Source organism: Crassostrea angulata, chromosome 2 (genome assembly GCF_025612915.1).
Source record: "Crassostrea angulata isolate pt1a10 chromosome 2, ASM2561291v2, whole genome shotgun sequence".
Taxonomy (NCBI): Eukaryota; Metazoa; Mollusca; class Bivalvia; order Ostreida; family Ostreidae; genus Magallana; species Magallana angulata.
In genome coordinates, this window is record NC_069112.1 from 58,757,202 (window position 1) to 58,772,011 (window position 14,810).

A 14,810-nucleotide genomic window follows, 5' to 3' on the forward strand; every position below is an offset into this window, starting at 1 on the left:
AGGTCTTTCCACCTTTCAGGTGAAAGACCTTTTGTTTTTCTTATGTTTTTAGGTCTTTCAACCTTTCAGGTGAAAGACCTTTTGTTTTTCTTATGTTTTTTATTTTTTTTCTTCTCTTTTTTTCCAGGGACAGCTTTTTTATTTCAAGAGATATTAAAACAATTTTTTCTTTATGCTATTGGCCATTAAAAGTTATGGTACCAAATGACCCTTTGCTTGATAACTCCCAGAACTTACAAAGTTATTGCCCTTGTGTACGAAAAGCTTGTTATCGCTACTCCTCTGAAACCATAAGAGATAGAGACTTGGAACTTTTACCAATGTCTTCAGTACACTTAGAGGGTTCTTCAATTTACTAATACCGAAAGGATCCGAGACCCCCTTCTATCAGTTATTGCCCCTGAAAGTATTTGAATTTCCATAAAATCACTTCCAACTTTTTTATTATTTATCATAGAGACTTCGGACTATTTTGGATGGAAGCGTCTACCTTGGCCAAACAAAATGACATAAAGGTCAAGGTCATTAGGAAATCTGTTAATGAGTTTTTAGATCTCTTTTGTTAAGGGGGGTAGAGAAAAACTTTTTCATGGATGTAATAGAACATCTTAAGACATTTTAAAATATAGCCCCTTGGCTCATACCTTTGAATAATTACAGAGTTATTGCCCCTATTGTACGAAATGCTTGTTATCGCTACTCCTCTGAAACCATAAGAGATAAAAACTTGGAACTTTTGCCAATGTCTTCAGTAAACTTAGAGGGTTCTTCAATCTATTCATACCGAAAGGATCTGAGCCCCCCTTCTAGTAGTTATTGCCCCTGAAAGTATTTACATTTCTATAAAATCACTTCCAACTTTTTTATTACTTATCATAGAGACTTCGGACCACTTGGGATGGAAGCGTCTACCTTGGCCGAACAAAATGACATAAAGGTCAAAGGTCAAGGTCGTTTGGAAATCTCTTAATCAATGAGTTTTTGTATCTCTTTTGTTTAGGACGGTAGAGAAAAAATTTTCATGGATGTAGTAGGACATCTTAAGACATTTCAAAATATAACCCTTTGACCCTTACTATGTAACCATTTAGAGAGTTATTGCCCCTATTGTACAAAATGCTTGTTATCGCTACTCCTTATTATTAACCGTTACAGATGGAGACTTGACACTTTTACTAATGTTTTCAGTATACTTAGACGCTCCTTCAATCTATTCATACTGACAGGGTCCAAAGTCCCTTTCTAGCAGTTATTGCCCCTGAAAGTTTCGAACATTCAATAAAAAACACAAATAACTTTTGAATCAATAAACACAGATACATCGGACCACTTGGTATTGAAGCGTATACCTTGTCAAAACAAAATGACATAAAGGTCAAGGTCAAGCAATAAAAAAAATTGCAAACTTAATCGTTTGACACTTTTTTTTAATGAAGTAACGCAGAAAAAATACTTTATTCTATTGAAGCAATCTTATTTCAAACCTTAAAAAAAATGAGGTGGAAAGACCTCTAATTGTTCGACAACAATTAGTCTACTAGTTTATTAGGTCTTTTCACCTTTCAGGTGAAAGACCTATTGTATTTCTTATGTTTTTTATTATTCTTATTTTTTTTCTTCTCTTTTTTTCCAGGGACAGCTTTTTTATTTCAAGAGATATTGAAACAATTTTTTCTTTATGTTATTGGCCATTAAAAGTTATAGTACCAAATGACCCTTTGCTTGATAACTCCCAGAACTTATAAAGTTATTGCCCTTGTGTACGAAAAGCTTGTTATCGCTACTCCTCTGAAACCATAAGAGATAGAGACTTGGAACTTTTACCAATGTCTCCAGTACACTTAGAGGGTTCTTCAATCTACTAATACCGAAAGGATCCGAGACCCCCTTCTATCAGTTATTGCCCCTGAAAGTATTTGAATTTCCATAAAATCACTTCCAACTTTGTTATTATTTATCATAGAGACTTTGGACCACTTGGGATGGAAGCGTCTACCTTGGCCAAACAAAATGACATATAGTTCAAAGGTCAAGGTCATTTGGAAATCTCTTAATTAATGAAAATGTGTATCTCCTTTGTTTAGGATGGTAGAAAAAAAGTTTTTCATGGATGTAGTAGGACATCTTAAGACATTTAAAAATATAACCCTTTAACCCTTACCTTTTAACAATTATAGAGTTATTGCCCCTATTGTACAAAATGCTTGTTATCGCTACTCCTCATTAACCGTTAGAGATAGAGACTTGAAACTTTTACTAATGTATTCAGTACATTTAGGCGCTTCTTCAATCTATCATGCCAACAGGGCCCAAAGTCCCTTTCTAGCAGTTATTGCCCCTGAAAGTTTCGAACATTCAATAAAAACACAAATAACTTTTGAATCAATAATCATAGATACATCGGACCACTTGGTATTGAAGCATCTACCTTGTCAGATGAGAATGACATTAAGGTCAAAGGTCAATGTCGTCAAGCAATAAAAAATTGCAAACTTAATCGTTTGACACTTTTTTTAATGGAGTAACGCAGAAAAAATAGTTTATTCTATTGAAGCAATCTTATTTCAAACATAAAAAACAATGAAGTGGAAAGACCTCTAATTGTTCGAGAACAATTAGTCTACTAGTTATTATTAGGTCTTTCCACCTTTCAGGTGAAAGACCTTTTGTTTTTCTTATGTTTTTTATTATTATTATTTTTTTTTTCTTCTCTTTTTTTCCAGGGACAGCTTTTTTGTTTCAAGAGATATTGAAGCATTTTTTTCTTTATGTGACTGGCCATTAAAAGTTATGATACCAAATGACCCTTTGGTTGATCACTCCCAGAACTTACAAAGTTTTTGCCCTTTGTGTACGAAGTGATTGTTATCGCTACTCCTCTGAAACCATAAGAGATAGAGACTTGAAACTTTTATTAACGTCTGTAAGTCACTTAGACGCTCTTTCAATCTATTCATACCGAAAGGTTCCGAGACCCCCTTCTATCAGTTATTGCCCCTGAAAGTATTTCAATTTCCATAAAATCACTTCCAATTTTTTTACTATTTGTCACAAAGACTTCGGACCACTTGGGATGGAAGCGTCTTCCATGGCCGATCAAAATGACGTAAAGGTCAAAGGTCAAGGTCATCTGAAAACCTGTGTATTCATGAGTTTTCGTATCTCTTTTGTTTAGGGTGATATAGAGAAATTTGATCAAGGATGTAGTAGGACGTCTTAAGACATTTCAAAATGTAGCCCTTCAGCTCCCGTCTTGTAATAGTTAGTGAGTTATTGCCCCTTTTGTTCGAAATGCTTGTTATCGCTACTCCAGGTAGAGACTTGAAACGTTTACCAATGTCTTCATTACACTTAGAAGTTTCTTCAATCTATTGATCCCAAAAGGGCCCAACGTCCCTTTCTGGCAGTAATTCCCCTTTCAATTTCATTGATTTCACAAACACAATAGAAATAAACACCCCCCCCCCCTTTTTTTATGAGTGACCTTGACCTTGACCTTTGACCTTGACCTTTGACCTCTTAGGACTGGTGTGTTATAAGTATCTGCAACATCTATCATATCAGATTCATTTATATGTACGAATAGCTCTATCAAACACAAATTCACCCCCCCCCCTTTTATTTTTAGGTTTGACCCTGACCTTGACCTTTGACCTTGACCTTAAAGGACTGATGCGTTACAAGTATATTTAACATATACATTTCAGATTCATTTATATGTGCAATAAGCTCTTTAAAACAACCAACCCCCCCCCCCCTTATTTTTAGGTTTGACCTTGACCTTTGACATTGACCTTTGACCTTTGAACTCTTAGAACTTATGAGTAATAAGTGTATGCAACATATATATCGGATTCAGTTTTATGAACAATTTGCCCCCCCCCCCTTCTTTTATACAAGGATTGAATTCTTATATGAACATGACCCTCGATATTTGAACTTGAAATTTAATATTCCTTTTTAAAATAAAACCTAAAAAAGCGTTACAACCGTTTGTCAGAATTTTTTAAAAAGGTGAAAAACTGCCTGCCATTTGACTCCAGACCGCGTTTTAGACTACGCCTCCAAATAAAAATTCCAGCTCCAGTAAAACTCTGTAGAACTCGGCGAAAATTCATGGGACTGTTCCCCACACCTGAATCTAATTGCCTGCCAAATTTCAAACGAAATGAACCCTATTGAAGAAAGTTATCCACCTCAGCGGCATCGAACCATCGTCCCGAGAAACGAAATTTCAACGCTTCGATATTTGTATCTAATAAATTCATGCTCAAATTTCACTGAAAATCTTTGTTTACATTTCTATCGGCAACCTGTGACGACTTGTGTTGAAGTGCAACGAAAGATAACTCTTCCTTCCCAGACCCCGATTTTAAATGAATTAAATTTACATTTTCTTTCAGTTTGTTTATTTCCCGACTTGGCTGAAATACATGACTGGCCTTAATTCAGTTCCGATTTTCCGTACTTGTAATCCACGAATGCATGACAGTTAGTAGATTTATAAGCACGTGCATTTCAAATCACAGGGAGAATTCGCATCAGCTGAGCAAAAGTGACGTTCCCACACCTTCAAATACCCGCCGGCGACCAGAGTTTGACCTGACCTGTTGATATCTTAGTCAACGCTATCCGGTCACATTGTTTACAAGCAGCACTGATTTTTATGAATAAACTGGTGAACAAATACTGCCCTCCCAACCAATCGCTAAGCCCCTATCTATTCTAAAGGTTCCTCAGCGTTGGGTATCAATTTTAGATGGACAGAAGAACGCTTCGTCTCTTCTTTCTATCATCATCCAAATTCACTACACAACTCAACAAGTTTTACCTTCTATCAGATAACAAGCGAAATAGCGTAGTGGCAACACTCTCGCCTAGGAATCTAAGGGTACTTGGATCGATACCACTGTGCGGAACCCATTTTTTTTTTTACTTTCTTTTTCTTCGTAAATTGATTTTTCTCTAATTACTCAATAATTATCAACATTTTCGGGAATTTTTTTGAATCATTATGGAAGGTGGAAAGGCCTCTAATTGTTCCGTGAACAATTAGTCTACTAGTTATTATTTTTTTTTTCTTCTCTTTTTTTCCAGGGACAGCTTTTTTATTTCAAGAGATATTGAAAGAATTTTTTCTGTATGTTATTGGCCATTAAAAGTTATGGTACCAAATGACCCTTTGCTCAATAACTCCCAGAACTTACAAAGTTATTGCCCTTGGGTACGAAAAGCTTGTTATCGCTACTCCTCTGAAACCATAAGAGATAGAAATTTGGAACTTTTACCAATGTTTTCATTACACTTAGAGGGTTCTTCAATCTATTCATACCAAGAGGATCTGAGCCCCCTTCTAGTAGTTATTGCCCCTAAAAGTATTTACATTTCTATAAAATCACTTCCAACTTTTTTATTTTTTGTCATAGAGACTTCGGACTACTTGGGATGTAAGCGTCTACCTTGGCCGAACAAAATGACATAAAGGTCAAAGGTCAAGGTCATCTGAAAATCTCTTAATTAATGAGTTTTTAGATCTCTTTTGTTTAGGGTGGTAGAAAAAAACTTTTTCATGGATGTAGTAGGACATCTTAAGACATTTCAAAATATAACCCTTTGACCCTTACCATGTAACAATTATAGAGTTATTGCCCCTATTGTACAAAATGCTTGTTATCGTTACTCCTCATTAACCGTTAGAGATAGAGACTTGAAACTTTTACTAATGTATTCAGTATATTTAGACGCTTCTTCAATCTATTCATACCAACAGGGTCCAAAGTCCCTTTCTAGCAGTTATTGCCCCTGAAAGTTTCGAACATTCAATAAAAACACAAATAACTTTTGAGTCAATAATCATAGATACAGCGGACCACTTGGTATTGAAGTGTCTACCTTGTCAAATGAAGATGACATAAAGGTCAAAGGTCAAGGCCAAGCAATAAAAAATTGCAAGCTTAATCGTTTGACACTTTTTAATGAAGTAACGCAGAAAAAATACTTTATTCTATTGAAGCAATCTTATTTCAAACCTTAAAAAAAAATGAGGTGGAAAGACCTCTAATTGTTCGACAACAATTAGTCTACTAGTTCTGTTATTTTCTTGATTGAATTAAATTCAAAATTCCAGGCCTCTTTATTTTTTTTCTTTAAAGGCCGAGAGTGACCTAGAAAATTTTACACCCCTACAGCAATTAAGCCGATATGGCAAGAGGGGCAGGGATTACTCAGAATCAGTTTAAATTTAGAACTTGTTATCAGCATTGCTTGCATCCTACACGTGCTCCTTTGTAGCAGACGAAACTAATAAGATGTCAGTGCATTGATTGTTTTATTTTAAAGAGAAAACAAAAACTTTTAAAGTTTGTTAATTTTTAAATACACAGAGCTCTCAGGACACAAATTTTAATATAGAACAGCCATTTGTCTCTTCCATATCCCCTCTCTATAATGATATGTTGGGGCCTTATAAACCTTTTTTCCCTTTCTACTGCGTGGTGCATTTGGTCTTACTGGATTCCAAACGGAAGTAAAGGCTCTGTCCACATTTTCATTTCAGTGACAGACAGCCAGAAATGATCTTGTTCTGTAGGCTTGGTCACCGAATGCAATCCTCTTATCTTGGAACATATTCATAGTATTATTAAAACTTTCTACATAGTATGTGTCCTTAGCTAAAACATAGTCCTCTGGATATTTGTAGAGGTTGGAACCTGTTATGACACCTAATTTTTCTGAGAATTTGTCTGCAATGACCATGCCAGTCTTGATGGTTCGTAATTTTTGTCCTTCTTACATCTCGAAGAATGATGGCACTCAGAATGGTTAGCTTTGTAGTGTTCAACTATGCTCACTAAGAGGTTTTTCATTTTTTCTGGATTTTGCTCACAGTTTCTTACTGCCCAATGGCAGTGGGTTGCAACAGGTTCTATTTTGTCGTAAAGGTGTTCAGACCAATTTTTACCTTTTAAATATGCTGGTCCACTTGAATTTTTTTTCATTTTTTCTTTGATTGGTTTCACTCCGTGCCAGGAATCGTTTTGATTAACCGGGCTTCGCAAATCTTTGATAAATTTGTTAATGGATAGGTTTCTGTCATGAATGTGGACGTTAATGGCTATTCCTTGATCTTCTAGATATTTATAAATTCTCTCTGTTCCAATTTTTTCATGTCTCTGTGAGACGATGTCATCTTGTTTGGTCACATTTTCACACTTGATGACTCTGTGTGTTTTTTCACCAATTGCAACCACACTTGAATCTTTTGCGTTTTTACGCCATCCATGTCGGGCATCGGTCATTATGGTGATTCCATCCTCATCCTCACCTTGACATCCTACTTCTCCCCACAGAGCTAGGTCAATGCTTTCCTTATATTCTTCTTCTATTTCAGTGTTGATACTTTGCATACACTTATCTCCATTCTTTTGGTGTATAATGCCAATTTTTGCTCCTTTGACAAATCTGGTATAATGAACGGGTAACATACCACTGCAAGCAAAGCCATGCATCACTCTTCTGTTCACAAGGTATTCATTATTAGGAATGTCGGGTGAAGAGGACCACAGCTAACTGTGACTTTTGTTGGAACTGCAGTTGAATCTCACTGCTGCAACATGTCCTTTTTCATTCACTTTTTTACAGGCATGACTCCCATCACAAACTTTTGCGTGATTTTCCACAACTTTCACTAAACGTTTAAGTGACGTTTCAGCTGTCAAAAATATTTTCTGTTCAGTCCCCTTTTCTGGAACTTGGATGTAGGTGTTAAAATCCAGTGGTTCGTGATGTGCTTCATTTTTTATGTCAAACTTCTCCAAAAATAGTTTCAATGATTTTTCAATAATATCCGCATTATTTACAGGATGATCTAATTGCCTGACTAAAACCTCTCGAACATCATTGAGTAGTCCAAGTATAAAAGTTTTCCTTTCTTCATCTCCAGGAATGGATATTTTAAATGACGGTGGTCGTTTTTTCGTAGTAGCTTCCATGCTCAGAACTTTACAGAGAGAAAATAATTCATGTAATGTTGTGTTTGGGGACCATTATGGAATGTTCCAATTCAACGGACAAGGGGTCAGATTATAAACTTATATTTTTTTGTGGAATCCTTTTAGTGTTTTTCAAGGCCAAAAATTAATTTGTTTAATATCAGATTAGTATTTCCCTTCAAATTTTGTTTTTCAGTAGGAAATCAGAAATAATCACTGGTTTTTCAAATTGATACATGTAAATGTCCCTGGATCATATAATGAAATAGCCCAAAACTGACACCAGTGCGGGAAATCTCTCTCAGGAACTGATGAGGTACAGACAGGAGTACTTAAATTTCAATGGATAAGTTTACTTTTCAGCAGGTATCTCTTAATATTTTGATTATTTTTCAATATTTCTGATCAATGTCAAAGTGTAAATTTTGATTCCATTTATTTGAAAAATGAGATAAATGTACCAAGTCACAAACCTTGCTGCGCCCCTCTGACATTTGAGGGACATAGAGGTTTAATGAAGTATTTTCTAAATTTTGCATCAAATTGATAAATCTTCATTTGCAAAAAAAATAAAGATAAAAATATTTACCTATTTATTTTATGAAATGAAATAAATTTAATTATATTTTCTCTTCATTTTTGTTGGTATTACAATGTGTATGAGTATAAACCTCAATCTCAGTAAGGCATCTGCACCAGCAAAAGCTGCTAATGGGCATTAAATCACATTGGTTTGGCATTTACCCGCCAAATGTTCTATCTCAACTCTTGAAATTGACATATGGAATGGAAATAAGAAAATGACACGGGCAAAAGAAATAACTTTACAATTAAGTGATGACCAATTGGATAATTTAAGAGGTGTTTTCTATCATTTTGGTTGGGATTTTGATAGTGTGGTTGTTAATGAGAACAGTTCATCTGTGGATGCTGAAACACAAACAACAGCAATATGTAAACCTGATGAAGTATCTGATAACACTGAGGAAAACCATGAAGATTATGAACCTTTTAGAATTCAACAAGACGAGAACTTTGATGAGTGCCCGCACTGCTTTTGCAAACCATGCATTACTGATGTAGTAAACAAACAACTTTGGTGGGAAGATGAACCCCATCCAGGTCATGCACGTAATTAAAATTTACGTAAAGAAACGTACAAAAGGTTTTGGACTATGATGTACCATCGGAATGTTTGGAACCATCCTAATTACATTCAGAAAAAAATGAACGCACTTCAGAGAGACCCTAGATATAGAAACTTTGTATATCATCGTAGAGACATCATGCCAAATTGTGTTTTAAAATGTGTCAGAGGTTGGTTTCCAAATCCAGAAAATGTGCCCTACATGGGTCACCTTTGGGAGTGAAGAATAATCAAGTTTAAAGTGATTATTTATATGCCTCCATTGATGTTTTTAAATGTGCTCAAAGGAAGTGTAAATTAATTGTTTTAATTTTGAATGCTTAAAGCATTCTCACATTAAGATATTAAAAGTTGTGTTACAAAATCAAATTAAGTTCACAATTTTACTTCATTGAGGTCAACTTTATTATCAATCACCCCTATGTTGGTTTCAGCTGCACATGGTTTGTGGGGAGTCCCTCCCGCCAAATGTCAATAAATCAGACACCAAGTCTGGGAACTTGTGAAAGAGGTTCCATAGAGGTTTATGTTATTTACCTCATTTATTTACTCTGAAGTTTTTAAACTTTTGCATAGAAATATTTTCTTTATCCAATTTATTTTATTAGTTTGTTTAATAATACACGATATGCCTATTTTATGATTGTTGTACATGCAATAGTTGCATGTTTATATAACGAGTTTCCTTTTGAATTGCCTCGGTCCCGATAAAGTTCCCTCCAAAATGAAATTATGGCGGAAAAACATCGAAAGGAGTAATTAACATGGAGGATATTTAAGCAATTACAAAGTTATCGACATTTTGATTGGAATATAGAAGAAATGCTGATTAACCAACAAAAGTGATGACTCGCAAGAAAAGTTTGAAGAAATATTTCAGACATTCCAAGACAGGTCGCGGCTCTGGAATGTTGAGGAATATGTTACGTCTCAATTGTTTACACAGACCCAGCATTACAAATCTGGACGATGCTGTGCCACAGATGGGTTTTTCTGATACTAATATAAATTTTACCCAAGTTAAAGACTGAGTGCCTATATCATTTGCAGTGATGGGATGGTCCACTATTTATACGAAGATTATGACCTGCTAATCCAAAATAATGTGCCGTGCATAGATCATCTATTACTGGAAGTAATCCCAGTGTTTTTGAAAACGATTTTATTCTAAATTATGTGATTTATACGCAGTCAATTGTTTGTCTGTGAATGTTAGCAAAGGCCGGCTTTTATATAGTTCAGCGAGAAACTTGATACTATCAGTATGGGAGTAAATCCGCGGGGATAACTATCATTGGAGCATGTGTATGTTCCTCGTGTTCTCTTTATTTATGATCAGCAGAGTGATATCATAGCAATAAACCAATAAAACGGATTACCTTGTGTTACATGTATTTAGTTTTAAGGTAAGACATGCTGTCAGCCATTTTTATGCGTCTATAGCAATGAGACTTTCGTGTAGATATGTAAACATAATGCCGGTTCTCGCATTTGTCAATCATTTTCAGGAAATTTGAATTTCTTGATCACTTCATAATTTTAAATGAAAATTTCAGAAGAAATATAATATCAATAATTGATTTTTTTCTACCAAAACATGCCTTTTAGTGGACTTTAGCTCTGTAGCAAAATTTATTTATTGCTTTTTGTTCAGTAAAGTTTAAATTCAAGAATGTCTTCTCTGAAGTGAAAGGTGGCAAGAAAATTAAAATGTCCTCCATTTTCGTGATTGGCTGCTCTTTATACCCAAGGTCCGGTCTTTAACTGTTATTCCAATGGTAATTCGATGAAATAGTCTTTGTTTTTAACTCCTAATTGTATTCCACAGTCTAAAGAAAGGCAACTGGTGTCATTTTCTTTCACACTTGTCATGCACTGCTTCACTCGTGTAGAATGCATATTGCAAAATACTTTTGGAAAATGCATATTGCAAAATACTTTTTAAAGTATAGATGCTCTTTTAACCTGGATGTGAATGTAAGCAGTATAGACTAACAAAAGTTAGTGTATCTGCCAATTGAGCTCCACTGATAGTATGGCAAATAGCGTAAAGAAGAATTAATACCATACTATGATGTACGCTCATAAAATGACCTGGATAAATTGGCCTGATTTTCCTCATCTTGTCCCATTAAAGGATCTTCATTACTGTACTCAATAACGTAAATTTCATTAACTGGAATCAAGTTTTCAAATGAAAAATCATCCCCTTCACAGATTTCTGTAACAACAATTCTTCATTAATTCAGAAACAATTTCATAAAACTATTTTCTTATGGGTGATTGTAGATTGGAAGCACAGTCATCATGTTTTTCAGAGTCTGTGTTGAATTGAACACTTGAGTGAGAGTCTGTAGCTGGTAAAGAGACGGTTTCAGAACTTTCCAGTACATGAGGCTGTTGCTTTGTTGATTTTGGTTTTCTTGCATCACTTTTAGCATATGAAATGTGCCGAACTCTTCCAAGATTGTCAAGTTTCATTCGCTTTTTTGGTGTGGGGACTACAAAAAAATGATCCAAATATAAAAACTACTAAATTTATCATTCTGACTGAAACTAGTGAACAAATGTGACTCTATCAATTTAACATGTACATTACTACATCTGTCACACTATTATAATACACAATTGTGTGTAGGAAAACTCTTGTTTTCAAAATCTTTCTAAAACACCAGTACTCTAAACTGTTCTTAACTCAATTGAACATTTTTTAACAATACAAGTTCACATTTGACATTTGTTCATTTTTAAGGATAAAAAATATAAAAATACAGGTACTTTAAATAAGAAAATGACCATAAATATTAGTTTGGACAAAAAGGAATTTATGATTATTGAAATATCAAGCAAAATGTGATAGAAGCAGGAATTTGGGACTGATAAAACATGTTTTACTCCTGTTTGGTATATGAAATGAACAAAGTACATGCAAAGCAGATCTCTGGAAAAGGCACCAGTATCTTTCAAACTAATCACTCAAGAAGACCTGTAAAATAATAAGTTTAAAAGTATTTATTTCGTTCGTTTTAACAATGAAAAACAAATGTCCCATTATATAGGCAATGCACACAGGATGAATCTCTGCCATTCAGTCAACTGAATGATAACTGAATGGTCTGGAAAGGTGACTGAATGGCACACATATGCCATTCAGTCACATTTCAGTTACCTTTCAGTCACCTTTCAATTGACTGAATGGCAGAGATTCATCCTGTGGCACTTTGCAGGGCACCTTTAAATAACTCTATAATTAAATGCATAGAGTATTTAAATTATTTGAAACTTGTTAAAATGTAATTAAATAAAGGTGCTAGCACCTTTGCATGTTCAATAACAATCTCTGATGTAAAAATATTAACAATTTATAAGAAGAAAGTTACGGGTGATTAGCCTTGTATCGTTTAATATTGTTCAGCATGAAACTGTCAGAACAGCAACAATCTGAAACGTGCTAGGGGGTAGCTATGTATCGGTAAGAACATACATACTTACAATGTTAAACTAGATAAATACATTTTAAAAAACCTGCAATGCAATAATTCCACTGCATGTGTTACCAAATTGTTAATAAATAATGGTCGTTGTGAAAAGTGACACTTTGAAGGTAGCATTGTAAAACATCTATATTATTTCTGTTATTAAAGTCCAAAGCTTGAGTATACATTTGAATCCCTCTTTCAACATTAATGTTGGTATCTGCAATGTTTTCATTTAACTCGGCGAGACAACGGTCACTCGCTATATTTGATATGTGATAGAAGCAGAAATTTGGGACTGATAAAACATGTGTTGCTTCTGTTTGGTATATGAAATGAACATGCAAAGCAGATCTTTGGAAAAGGCACCAGTATCTTTCAACTAATCACTCAAGAAGACCTGTAAAATAATAAGTTTACAAGTATTTATTTCTTTCTTTTTAACAATGAAAAACAAATAAATAGGCAATACACTTTGCAGGGTACCTTTAAATAACTCTATAATTAAATGCATAGAGTATTTAAATGATTTGAACCTTGTTAAATGTAATTGAATAGAGGTGCTAGCACCTTTGCATGTTCAATAACAATCTCTGATGTAACAATATGAACAATTTATAAGAAGAAAGTTACCTCTGGATTTTCATCTTCATTTGTAAGCAGTCTCTGTAAATCCTCATGGACAGCAGGATGGTTGTTGTCCATATATTTAGGAATCTTAGGTATGTACCAAATTGCCCTTTTCCTTTAATAACCATTTGTATTTGCTTGACTTTGACCCACAGTGTCTTTTAAATGAAGGGGGGGGGGTGCATAAATAACAAAACAGCTGTTTTGAAAGATACCCCACCTTCACAATGCGCCGTCCTTCTCTCCACTCCGTGTCGGTTTCCACGCATAACGTTACATCTTCCTCATCAGCAGGTTTAACCGGCAATGTTTAAAAATAGTTATGGTCATTAAAAGTTACCGGTATTTGCTTTTGCTTTAGAAAATGTGTGCCTCGATTGGAATTTCTTGACTGCACCCCCTGGAACCTCCCGTGGTAGTCTCGTAGACGCAGCATCTCATTTACATGTAGCCAATACTTATCGTCTGCACTTGTTTACAAAGCTTGAAAATTTGCATCTCGTAAACGTTTGACTTACGCGAGGATTTCCGAAGTGATTGTTTTCGGATACTGTTTTGTACTACCTTATTGATACTTTGAAAATAGTCAGATTTTAAATGGTAGGAAACAATTAAAACATTTTTTGTAGTGGAACATGTATGTATTCCTACGCAAGAGTTTACTATAGTATCGTTCAACCAGACGATCAGTGGTTTCCGTAAATCTTAGACAAGCAGAGAATTTCCCTTACTTGTCGGAGATTAACGGACACAGCCAAGCGTCTGGTTGAACGAAGCTAGAGTTCAATATTGCTTAGATCCATACAATTTTCCAGAAATATTTCGATTACTGATACGTACGTTGATGGAATTAATAGTATCTTGAAATATTACACGACATGATTCATATGGGGTTTTCTCGAAATTCTTTTCGGAAGAGTCCGAGTATTCATATGATTAAGTATGTATGTAAATCAAATAAATATATGAAACCACTTGCCATGCAAAATAACTTTATCGTTGATTCTTAAATAATAATTGATAAAATCAACTCCCGTCAGTACTTCAGTACTTTGATTGATCTTGCAATTGGTCGCAGAAAAATTAAAACTTCCGCTTTCTCCTTTCCAAAATCATTGTGAGTAGCTTTTAGTCATCGTTCCCATGCTTGCTCCCGACAGTGTTGGGGTTATTGGTCTCCTTATCAGTTCCTGTACTGTGGGACACATTACGGCTAGCAGTCTCACTTGGGGTGGCAATTAGGAAGTGCACTCGAGGGTGAATGGTTGAAGTAGTACTGGGAACCACTGAGATTGATTGACTGACGACCTTCTCACTGCTACTGTCAGTGCTGGGAACCACAGAGACCGGGGGAGTGACGACCTTCTCACTGCTGCTGTTGAAAAATGTCGTGTTGAAAATCTATGAAATTGGTCCTCTAGCACAGGTAAAATTGCAACATATGTTCAACATATGTTTTGAGTAACATATGTTGAACATACGTTGAACATATGTTAAACATATGAATTTTTCATAGTATGTTGAACATATGTTTGAAATATATTGTTAACATATGTTTGTAAAATA